The sequence below is a fragment of the Heptranchias perlo genome, chromosome 3, assembly GCF_035084215.1.
Source record: "Heptranchias perlo isolate sHepPer1 chromosome 3, sHepPer1.hap1, whole genome shotgun sequence".
Classification (NCBI taxonomy): domain Eukaryota; kingdom Metazoa; phylum Chordata; class Chondrichthyes; order Hexanchiformes; family Hexanchidae; genus Heptranchias; species Heptranchias perlo.
The window spans coordinates 68,070,134-68,082,262 of NC_090327.1; the positions used below are offsets into that span (position 1 = coordinate 68,070,134).

Genomic DNA, 12,129 nt, shown 5'->3' on the forward strand with positions numbered 1-12,129 from the left:
GCTTTATAACTGACATCTAAACTGCAAGATTAAATTGCTGCCTAGAAATTATGCCAGAGTATCTATTATTTTTAATAATATATACTGTAAACTTTATGGAGTTGTTTTATTGGGATTCAAATCAACTTTTGTTCGTGATCTAGCTTAATGTGTGCGATTTTTAGAGTTGTGGGGCCTAAGTAGGGTGTGCAGCTTGGTGAATTTAATTTTTCTTTAAAATGACCATTTGGGGAGGGTTATCTGCATAACTACATGAAAAGCCAAAGGGGATTAATAATTCTACTAAAAGATTACATTTCATGGGTAAATTAAATTCTTCCAAAGTAGAATTGCAGTCCTTCAAGAAACTTTTAGATCATTAAGCAACAAAATTGTAGAAAGATAATTCACAATTCATATAATACTAAGAGTGAAAGTGTTTCTTCTATTCTATGTAGTATTTTAGAGAAATGTGCAGGACTGGAGGGTAGGTTGGTTGCTGCATAGGATTATTTGAATGGAACCAAGATAACAACAAGAACAACAATTTGTATTTTTATTGCACTTTTAATGTAGAAAAATGTCCCCCAATGTCCAGTGACTCTCTCATATGGTTGTCAGTGTCTTACAAATTACCTTGCTAGTCTCTTTTAGCACTCTGGGATAAAAACCATCTATCCTTGGTGATTTTTTTCTTTTGAGCCCTTTCCACCTGTCTATGACTTTCCATCTCGTTTATATCAAAGTCACTGATTTTACTTTGGTTATCTCTGTTTGGGGAGGACATGGAAAAAGTGCTCCTCCTAGCTCCACATTGAAATTGCGGGCCACAGTCGGCCACGCTCACCCATCCCTACCCCCCACCCGATCTCCTCGTGCCCACCTCCTGAACTTACCTTGGTCCTGGTGTCGATGTCCCTGATGGCTGCCCTTCAACCTCTTGGGACGCGACTAGTACCCCCAGCACACGAGTTGCATCCTGATGATGGAAGATGACCTGTTTCGCGTGGTCCTCTTGCACTATATTTTCCCGTATAGCAGTCCTTGCTGCCGCTGGATTTGCACCAGAGTTCGGTAGGTTGTGGACTCATTTCATGACAGAAAAATGGTTGAAGCGAGGTCAAATTTTGTCCCCCATATGTTCCAATATCATTACATCCCCGAGTTCTTTAAACTAGCTTACATTGAAAGTAACGTTCTCATTTGACTCTTAGGTTAATAGATGGGAGGTGGTGGTGCACTCTATTGGAATCTTGTAGAAAATACCTCCTTCTTTCTTCCCTACACTGGTATGGCAATTACTAGCTGGTGGTCTTGTCATGGCTGCTTCCTTTCTCACTTTTCTAGTTATGTCTCTAACTTCAGTGATCCTTTTCTCCAGCCATATTTATATGATTTTAGTTGAGGCTTATAAGAACCTGAATTCAGATTTAAAATATGGCACATTTGTATCTGTTGTAATGTTGATAATCTGTTTGATTCACTTATTATGTTAACAGTTTTTTCCATTGTGATGTCATCACCAGAATTTTATGGAGAAATAATTTTCTATTATTTCTTTGATAAATAAATATCAAATAGTGATATTTCTTTGACACTGAGAATGATAAGGCAAAGTCCTACATGAAAGGCTACTAGTCAAACTCAAGGGGAGATAAAACAGACACAGGCAACTACTGACCTATTAGTTTCATTTCCATGATCTCTCCAAGGGATTCAGATGTCACTTATGCCAAGACTGAAGCCAATTCAGGTAAGATTATGACCAAGATTTTAACTGATTTTCCATTTTCATGGAATGGATAAAATTGCAGAATACTATCCCGAAAACATTAGTGAAAGTACCATAATCCAATGTAATGAAACTAAAATTTCAACAGAATTTGATGTATCTCCACTGATTTATGTTGACTTATTAAATCAAATTTTATTTTAATTATATTGGTTTATGGCACTTTTTGAAATCTTAACTATTTTTGGGATTGTATTCTGCGATGCCGTTCATTTATAATTATACCCACTGCTTACGGCAACTGATTATAAATGCAGTGTGTGATCTCCAAAACAGTGATAAAAATCTGAGACACGTAATAAAAATGGAATTTGACTTTATTGTTTAATCACTGTAAAACAGTGGCCATAATTATAACCTTTAAATTACTCCTATGCATTTCTTACCTTATACTGGGGAGATCATGGGAGTGATCTTATTATGTTTTAAAGCAGGAAGGTGATACAGCAGACAAGGACAGCCCCTGTGATTTGTACAGTTAATGTATGTTGGTAAAATCTACAATGCAAGTATAACAATTTGTAGTGTCTGTGTCTTTTATATAGCCACATTAGCAAAAGCACAGAATGTTTAAATTGTGGAGGTTTGATCTTTTAGTCTGTATTTCTATTCCAAATACAATTGGTTTTACTTTGTTATGCATTTAAGCAAAGCATTTAGATAACCTACGTAATCCTCAACCATGCTCTTGTTACCTCCAGACTTGACGATTCCAAAGCTCTCCTGACTAGCCTTCCATCTTCCACCCTCCATAAACATGAGCTCATCCAAAACTCAGCTTCTGTATCCTAACTCGCACCAAGTCCTGTTCAACCATTACCCCTGTGCTCGCTGACCCCCTACGTTGGCTCCCGGTCCAATGCCTTCATTTTAAAATTCTCATCTTCATGTTGAAATCCCTCCATTGCCTCATCGCTCCCTATCTCTGTATTCTCTCCCTGCCCTACAACCCTCCAACAACTCTGGGTTCCTCCAACTCTGGCCTCTTCTGCATCCCCCATTACCTTTGCCCCCCCCCCCCAACCAAATTGGCATCCGTGCCTTCAGTCATCTATGCCCTAAGCTCTGGAATTCCCACGCTAAGCCTCTCCACATCTCTCTTCTTCTTTAAGACGCTCCTTAAAGCCTACCTCTTTGACTGGTTATGCTCCTGTGAAATGCCTTGGGACATTTTACTATGTTAAAGGTGCTATATAAATGCAAGTCGTTATTGTTGTTGTAACAGCTAGACAGGATGTAACTATCGCAGAACATTGTTGAAGCATTTGTAAAAATATACTGGCAATTACACAATTATTAGGTGATATTTATTGAATGATAATGTACAGTTTACAATTGGGAAATAATACAATCAGTGTAATAGATTAGGTAACATTAATTTGTCTGATTTTGAATAAACGTAACAAACTTGAATGGTCATTTACTCATCAACATAACTTGAGAAATAAAACATATATCGCCTTTACAGTAGAATATTTAGACTTGGCCATTATACATGGGATGAAAATGGCCTTAATTTTGTAACAATAGGTATATTTACCTGCATAAAATGTAAAATAAGATGTACACAGAACTGAGTAAATATGGTCGTCGCTTTTTGAGCATTTTTAAAGAACCACAGAAATTCATACTTGTGTTGTTTTGACGCCCACTGCCTTTTGAATCTTGGTCTTTTCACTAAATTATCACCCACTGCAATACGCCTCCAATTTTCGTTGGTAAAAAGAGAAAGCGTTTTGCCCGACTCAGGAGACTGAACCATTAAATAAGGGGTGTAAACGGACAAAGCATATTCGTCGTGTTAATCTTCTTATAGATTTATTGGAAGAATAATGTTTCCGGGTATTTAATTTAAATCCAATCCAATATTTTTGAAGTAACCACTCTGAGTTAAAATACGGAGGTGAGATGAGATTTCTTGATGCACGTGTCACCCCTGTGTTGGTTGTTGAGGATGCCGGTGTTGCCGGAGTCTCTCTGAGTGTAGCAGTTCTCAGTGTCGATGCGTTGATCGAAGTGATACATTGTCTCCCGGCTCCCGGCTCCCGGCTCCGGGCTCCGCTCCATTCGCACCGGAGGAAGAGTTAGGTCCCAACATACATTTTTGTTGGTAAGTGATGTTTTAAAAATAGGTAGTAATTACAAATGAGGAGTTTTGGCGGTTTGGCTGGCATGCTGTGCTGCCGTTCGTGGAGCCCAGCTGTGGCTAAAGCTTCCTTGTACAGTCTAATTGTGTGGGAAAAGAGAGACAGAAATGCGTCTTAACGTTGAGGAGCTTCATGTAATTTTTCAAGTTCATAGAGCCCGGAAAATCCATTTGTCTTGCTTCGTGTCGCCTGTCGCTCTTTTGTGTTTTTTTGAATGAAGTGGAAAGGTCACGAGTGGAGTAAGAAAAAGAGGAAGTTCTGAATCATGTCTGACCGGCATTTGTTTATGAAAATGTTTAACTCTAGGTGCCACTGCAAGCTATTCAAAACGCCAGCAGGGTGAAACGCCGTTACGTATTGTTCATTGGGACACCAGGCTGCTGGCTTTAAAGCGCATTTACATTGGGGTAAAAGCCAGGGTTCCTATATATAAAAGTAAAATCGCTTGGATAATGTAAGTTTTAAGGGGGGACCTAGCTGTATGTCTGGCTGCTTGAGATTATTTCAAATGAATGTAACCGACCTCTAAACAAAATTTGGATCTGTCTGAACTTAGGGAGTTGGATGTGACTGAGCAGGAATATTACTGATTCTTTTAGCTAAAGTAACGCAAGAGTTCATTTTTTTTTATTGAAGGTGGTAACATTTTTTAAACGCATATCTTGCATTACAAGTAAAGCCTCCAGAAATATAGGGAATTTGGTTGGAACAAATCTGGTTGTACGATAGAGGTAAGATTGATTTTAGTGTCGAGAATCCTTGATCCTCAGAATCTCGAATTGTTTTTGACAATCCTTGAGCATGGAGGGGCCATGAAGCATCCATTGGGGAAAAAGTGTTAACTCAAGAGATGTTTAACATCGACATGGATAAAGTACAAGATCTGATAATACCAGGGCCCCAGGCCATGACGGGGTGGGGGGGTTGCATAGAGGGTGGAGGAGGAGGGGGGGCATAGAGGGTGGAGGAGGAGGGGGGGCATAGAGGGTGGAGGAGGAGGGGGGGCATAGAGGGTGGAGGAGGAGGAGGGGGGCATAGAGGGTGGAGGAGGAGGAGGAGGAGGAGGGGCATAGAGGGTGGAGGAGGAGGGGCATAGAGGGTGGAGGAGGAGGAGGAGGGGGGGCATAGAGGGTGGAGGAGGAGGGGGGGGCATAGAGGGTGGAGGAGGAGGAGGAGGGGGGCATAGAGGGTGGAGGAGGAGGAGGAGGGGGGGGCATTCGGCTAACTTAGGTCATATCTACAGAGTAATGAAAAATGTAAATTTAACCTTGTATGTCATCTTAAAGTGGCATAGTTTAGTTCATGACATTGTTTAGTTTTGCAAAGTGGAAGTCATCCAAAGTGCAGGTTGGAGGAGGGAGCGAGGGAACAGTCGTGGCCCATACTTTAGCCTCCGCCTGAGGCCCCCATGAGTCTAATGCTGGTGCTGTGGTCTGACACCTGGGGGGGGGGGTGAAGGTGAAGAGAGGAGGAGTGAAAATGTGCAACACCTTGGAGCATCTTATGGGAAGTCTAGTGCTTCAAGCAACCTGCAGTGAGAAAGGATACCAGTCTGCAGCATGTGTGGCAAGGTCATCTTCAGTTGGTGTTGGGCTCTCATTACTGCAGAATCAAGAAAAGCTTCATTCATTGATAAACTATCTCTGACCTTGATGAGAACTGCTTGGTCAATATATGTTGCCCTGTAGTAATAAAGTTTGACTGTAAATAATAATGTACCCAGTTAGTTTTAACTGATGATTTCCTGTGCACCACTGCAGTTAATGTTCAGAATGAGATATTCCAGTGCAGATGACAATTTTTCACTCTTTCACCAAAACCAAGGTACAGTTGAATAGAATGCTTCCTAATTTTTATATTGCTGTTCTGTAGTAATTAATATTTGTATATATTTATAATGTGCATATAAGAGGTAGCTGAGTGTACTAGATGCAGCAAAGGCTATGGGCCTTGACAACATTCCAGCTGTAGTTCTGAATACCTGTGTATCAGAGCTGGCTGCTCCCCTCCCAAGCTCTTCCAGTACAGCTAGCACTGACATCTACCCAACAATGTGGAAGATTGCTTAGGTATGTCCTATCCACAAAAAACAGGATAAATCAAACCCAGCCAATTATCACCCTATCAGCCTCCTCCCATCATCAATAAAGTGATGGAAGGAGTCATCGATGGTACCATCAAGCAGCACCTACTCACCAAAAATCTGTTTAATTTGGGTTCAACTAGAGCCGTCCAGCTTCAGACCTCATCACAGCCTTGAGCCGCAGCAAGAGCTGAATGCCAGAGGAAAGATGAGAGTAGCTGCACTTGCCATCGAAGCCGTATTCAACTGAATATGGCACCAAGGAGCCCTAGCAAAACTGAGGTCATTGAGGGGTCAAAGAAAAAATCCTTCAGTGGCTGGAGTGATACCTGATACATTGGCAATGGTTGAGGTTGTCTGAGGCCAGTCATTGCAGCCCAAGGGTATTACTGCAAGAGTTTTTTTTATAGAAGTGTCCTCGGCCCAAACATCTTCAGCTGCTTTAACAATGACCTTCCCTCCCTCATAAGGTCAGGAATGGGGCTGTTCGCTGACTATTTCAGAGTGTTCAGCTTCATTCACAACTTCAGATAACAAAGTAGCCTATGCTCGCCTTCAGCAAGTCTTGAATAAGCTTCAGCCTTAGGCTGATGTGTGGCAAATAACATTTGCACGACACAAGTGGCACGTAATGACCATCTTGAACAAGGGAAAGCCCAGTCATCGCCTCATGACCTTCAATGGCTTCATAATCGCTGAGTCCCCCACCATCAATATTTCGGGGGTCACCATTGACAGAAGCTGAACAGCCATATCAACACCATGGCTGCAAGAACAGGGCAGAGGCTGTGTATGCTGTGATAAGTGGCTCATCTCTTGATCCCTGAAAATCTCTACTATCTGCAAGGCTTATCATCAAAGCATTGTGATGGGGTACTTGCCACTCGCCTGAATGGGTGCAGCCACAGCAACTCTCATGAAGCTCAACGCCATCCAGGATGGAGCAGTTCACTTGATTGGTGTGCCTGCCACTGGACTCAATATCCACCCCCCTCCATCACTGGCTGCAGTATGCACATACTATAGGGTGCACTGCAGCAACTCACCAAGCTTACTTCGACAGTACCTCCCTCTCCTGTAACCTCTTTTACCAAGGAGGACAAGAGTAGCAATGTTGTGGGAACACCATCGCCTCCAAGTCACACACAATCCTGACTTGGACATATATATTGCTGTTCTTTCATCGTCGCTGGGTCAATAGCATGGAATTACCTACCCAGCACCATCACCATAAGGGCTGCAGAATTTTGGGGAGAAGGCCCACCATAAGTTTCTCAGGGCATCTAGTAATAGGCAATAAATGTGGTCTTGCCAGAGTTGTCCACATCTCGAGAACAAATTTAAAAAAAACATATATGTAACTCTATACCTTTTGGTCTAACGGTGTGGGGAATCCAAACCACATTTTTAAAAACTTTTTTTGTGTAGGTCGCTGGCAATGCACAAATATGGTGGGATACAATTATTTTGATAGTTAACTGAAGAATACCTCATTGCTGAAACACCCTTTGGGAGAAGGCATTCATTTTGCTGAAACTCATAATTAACTAAATTGCCTTAATGTAGAAAAGTCTCATTTTTTAGCCTTTTAGATTTCATGCCTGTACAGATTTATACCATTATAATTAAGAGTTGTAACAACGAACAGCCAATTGAATTCTGTTTTGAGTTTAGAATCAGAAATTTACTGATCTTTTCTTTTCCAATAAAATGTAGTAATGCCCCCATACAAAAGATAAAGAAAAAAATGGTATTACACAATGTGAATATGCTGTTTTTAAAACTGTGGCTGTGGATCTGAATAATGGGGAAGTGTGTGCTTACTGTAATATGCAAGTCTCAGCAGGCAGTTCGGGGGGTGGGGGGAGCATTGACTATCAACAGACTAGCTTGACCTATATTGCATCATATATTCCAACCTGTAAGGTGAGATCACAGTCGTCATCCAAATTTCTTGTCCTCTGGTTACTTTGTCAGACAGTCTCAATTAAATTTGCATAACTACAGACTTGGTTGTCTGAAATGCTTCTGGTAGGAGGGAAGCCAATTGAGTGAACAGGAAAATGGTACACTCATCTATGATCTGTTGATAAATGTCTACAGCATTTACCGAGCTGGTAGATTTTCTTTTTGCTACTTAGATTTCTTGATCCCGTATCGAATCAGAAATCTGATCCAGCTTTGGAAAGAAAAGGAACTGGCAGTAGGTGTGAGTTTTGACTCTGCTTGGTTCTTTGGCTGCTGTCTGGTACTGATCATTGCATCTGTATGAATCTCCTGATTTATTGCTGGAGTGTATTCCAGGTTCAGATCTGCTGCAGCAAATAAAAATGTTAAAGTATGTAATATCATAAATTATATGAGCACAATCATTTTTCTACTTTGTTTTTAATTATGTGGAAGTACTATGCTGGCACTTTTGAGATATTAATATCTCAATCACCTGTGAGAAGACTAATAGTATATTGTAATGTTCAAACATTTACCTTTGTTATCCTGGAGCGGGTATGAATGTATAATGATCTATTCCGTATAAAATTCTGACGGGGCTAGACAGTCTGCTTGCAGGGAGGATGTTTCCCCTGGCTGGGGGGTCCAGAATGAGGGGTCACAGTCTCAGGATATGGGGTAGGACATTTAGGACTGAGATGAGAAATTTCTTCACTCAGAGGGTGGTGAATCTATAGAATTCTCTACCACAGAAGGCTGTGGAGGCCAAGTCACTGAATATATTTAAGAAGGAGATAGATAGATTTCTAGACACAGAAGGCATCAAAGGGTATGGGGAGAGAGCGGGAATATGGTATTGAGATAGAGGATCAGCCATAATCATATTGAATGGTGGAGCAGGCTCGAAGGGCCGAATGGCCTCCTACTGCTCCTATTTTCTGTGTTTCCTTTATTTATTTTATTGTCCCTTCTATAAGGCACTTCGAGACATTTTCTGCGTTAAAGCTGCTGTATAAATACAAGTGATTTCTTTGTGGGATATGGGCAACCTATTGCCCTAGCTACTTGGCCTAGCTCCCTTCAGAGGGCATTTAGAGTCAACTGGTATGGGGGAGAGTCACATATAAGCCAGACTGGGTTGAAGTGGCAGGTTTCCTTCTTTGACGTTCGATTTCTGCAATAATCCAGCAACTTTCATGGTAATTGCACCCCCCCCCCCCACTCCCTTGATCCTAGCTACCAGATTTACTGAATTCAGTTTCACAACTTGCAGTGGTGGTATTTGGCCTCTTAACCTCTAGGTTGTTAGCCCAGTACTATAACCACTACACTGTTGTACCCTATGGTTGATGTTTCATTTTCAGTTCCTGAAGTGCAGTTTGCAAGCCACATAATGCACATACAGTTTGCTTGTTTAACTTAGTTAACTTGGAATAATTAGTACAAAATATTGGACGGAATCTGTGAATTTGTGCAAATATTTATTAAGCAATCAGTAGGAAAATTTTCTGGATTAATGTATGTCTTCATCTTAAAGATGTTGTCGAATTTGGTATTGGACAGTCCTACTTGTTTGATAGTAATGAACGCACTTTTAGGAAACGTCTTCGGTTCTTCTGCAGGTGGAAGTTCCTGTTTTCGACAACAACTTGCATTTATATACCGTATTTAACGTAGTAAAACGCCCCAAGGCGCTTCACGGGAGCATTATCAGACAAAAAAGAATTGACACCGGGCCAAATAAGGAGGCAGTAGGATATGCGACCAAAAGCTTGGTCAAAGAAGTAGATTTTAAAAAGCATCTTAAAGGAGGAGAGAGGTGGAGATGTTTAGGGAGAGAATTCCAGAGCTTACGGCTGAAGACACAGGTGCCAATTGTGGGGTGAAGGAAATCAGAGATGCATGAGGCAAGAGTTGATGGAATGCAGAGTTCTGGGTGTAATGGGTGAGCATATAGACCATTGTGTACTGACGGGTAAATTTTCTTAACTCACCTAAGTTCCTAACCTTGGTTTTTAGCTACTAATAAATTAATATATATTAATCTTTAGGTTTACAAGGTGCCATTAATCTGAAAATTAATCCAGTAAGCCATTTTCTGCACCCAATGGGATTGTGATTTTAGCTAATAACGTCCAAAAAATCTGGGCATCAAATCCATGGGGTGATACATCTTGGTGTAAGTATGGTGGTACGCCTGCATTGGACCTCTGCCACGGACCCTGCTGTAAAATGCAGGAACTCCCCATGACCCCAGTTTACGAGGTCATGGGGAGGTCCTGCAATTTACATGCCATTGGTGGACTAGAGCAACATCTGGGGCCTGCCACCCCCCCTCCCCCCTCCAACCAAACAGGTTGTAAAATCCAGCTGACCAGTCCGGGATATGGCGAGGAGGTGCTGGGTCTCTCTTTTCCCCTTCCCCCAGAAGAAACATTCGTGTGGCCCTCTTACAAAGGCCATTCTGGAACACTAGATTTTTCTTAAATGTGTGCCTCTTCTCAATTATATATGAGACAGGTGAATGGTGCCAGTGGGTTCTCATGGTTTGGCCTAGTCCTCTCCAATTTCTATTCCATGGGTTGACAGGAAAGAAAGATATGGTATGGTTTTCGTATAGACTGCCCTAATACAAGCTTGTGACATGTATGCATCTGCACTCTATACTATGTTAGTTTATATTTACAATATAAAAAAATTAGATCTCGGAAGGGTCTGGCATATCTCGGTCTCAGCCTTGCTTCTGGTAGACTCCAAAGTTATGACAGGAGTCAACTGGAATGTCCATGGATTTTTTTAGGCTGATGTCTTGGGTCATTCCCAGTATAAGTGAATTTGAGTTCTCATTTCACCTTCAAGTGCCAGAAGTGTATATAACTAATGAAACAAGTCTGCATGAACTTTTGCACTCTATTTAGGGATGGGCTTTTGGAGTAGGCTAGCAGGGCATTCATACACATCTGTTCCTGTGTGCTATATTTACCTTTCATATCATCTTCCCATAAACCAAATGTTGCAAATCTTTTGGGGATCTGTTGCAGATGAAGTTAATTTGTTTGCTGTCTGATTTATTATACTAGGATTTAAAAAAAAGTAAAATCTGCTAGTTTAATATTTAAAGATTTGTCATTATAATTGTTATCTTGAAGTTGTCTATTCCATAGTTGCCATTGTTCTAGAATACCACAATGCAGCAGTTTAGGAGTGACCATCCTTTGAAAGCTCAATTTAGTTCCTGCAGAACCTGGTGCTCCATTGGGTAAAAGTGCCTTTAATTAAAATATGGATATTTTCAATGTAACCTATGGCATACATTTTTATTAAATGTATGAACAGCAAAAATCTAGCCATCAAATTTTGGGAAACAGAAGGTTATTAGTTTTGAATAATCCCAGGGACAATAATAAGAAGAATGTAATCATTTCTCTTTGGAAACTATTAACATTTCATTATAAAATGTGATGGCTGGATTTTTTTGTTATCACCACTCAAAATAAAAGCAACTTGGAAGTTACATTGATGTGCATGACTAGCTGTACCTTGTATGTTGCAAACATATTTTTGTTATAATTACAATAAGTGTATCACTGAGCACACTATTACAACTCCTGTGCTCAGTGATACTCTTTCTGTAACTATAACAAAAATACCCTTGCCATGTACAAGATATAGTCAGGCATGTATATCAGTGTGACTTCTAACATGTTTTTAATTTGAGTTGTGATAACAAAAAGTCCAGTCATCACATTTTTATAATATGTTATTAGTTTCCAAAATTTGCAATAGTCCCATCAACTAATAGTAAAAATTCCTGATTTTAATTTATCCAGATGCAAGAATATGTTTTCTATAAAGGTGAAAAGCAGAAGCTACTGAGATAATCATATCAGGGTATACTTTTCCCTTTTCTTCCATGAACACTTTAGTACAATTGAGCAATTCAAATGTTACGCAATCACACTTATACCAGAAAGCAGTGGTTGAATACCGAGGCACAAGGCCTGAAGGGAGACCTGTCATTGAGTTCCTCAATTTCTGAATTGCTGGGTTTCGGTTTAGTTCACAATTTCCAAAACAATTCATGACCTATTTCAAATTTTGGTGCTTTGACATCAGCAGCTCATGACGAACGATTCAATGAAATGCCCAGTATTTGAGAAAGCTGTAATCAGCTTTAC

At 40.6% G+C, this 12,129-nt stretch overlaps 1 protein-coding gene across 2 annotated transcripts in view; it reads left to right on the forward strand.

The window, feature by feature from the left end:
- Positions 1-3,734: 3,734 nt before the first annotated feature.
- The window catches only part of fam110b (family with sequence similarity 110 member B), a 123,147-nt gene continuing 114,752 nt past the window's right edge, over positions 3,735-12,129 (forward strand). For both annotated transcript variants that reach the window (XM_067975695.1, XM_067975685.1), the window contains exon 1: positions 3,735-3,881. The gene's annotated coding sequence lies outside the window, so the exon portion shown is untranslated. The remainder of the gene's footprint in view (positions 3,882-12,129) is intronic.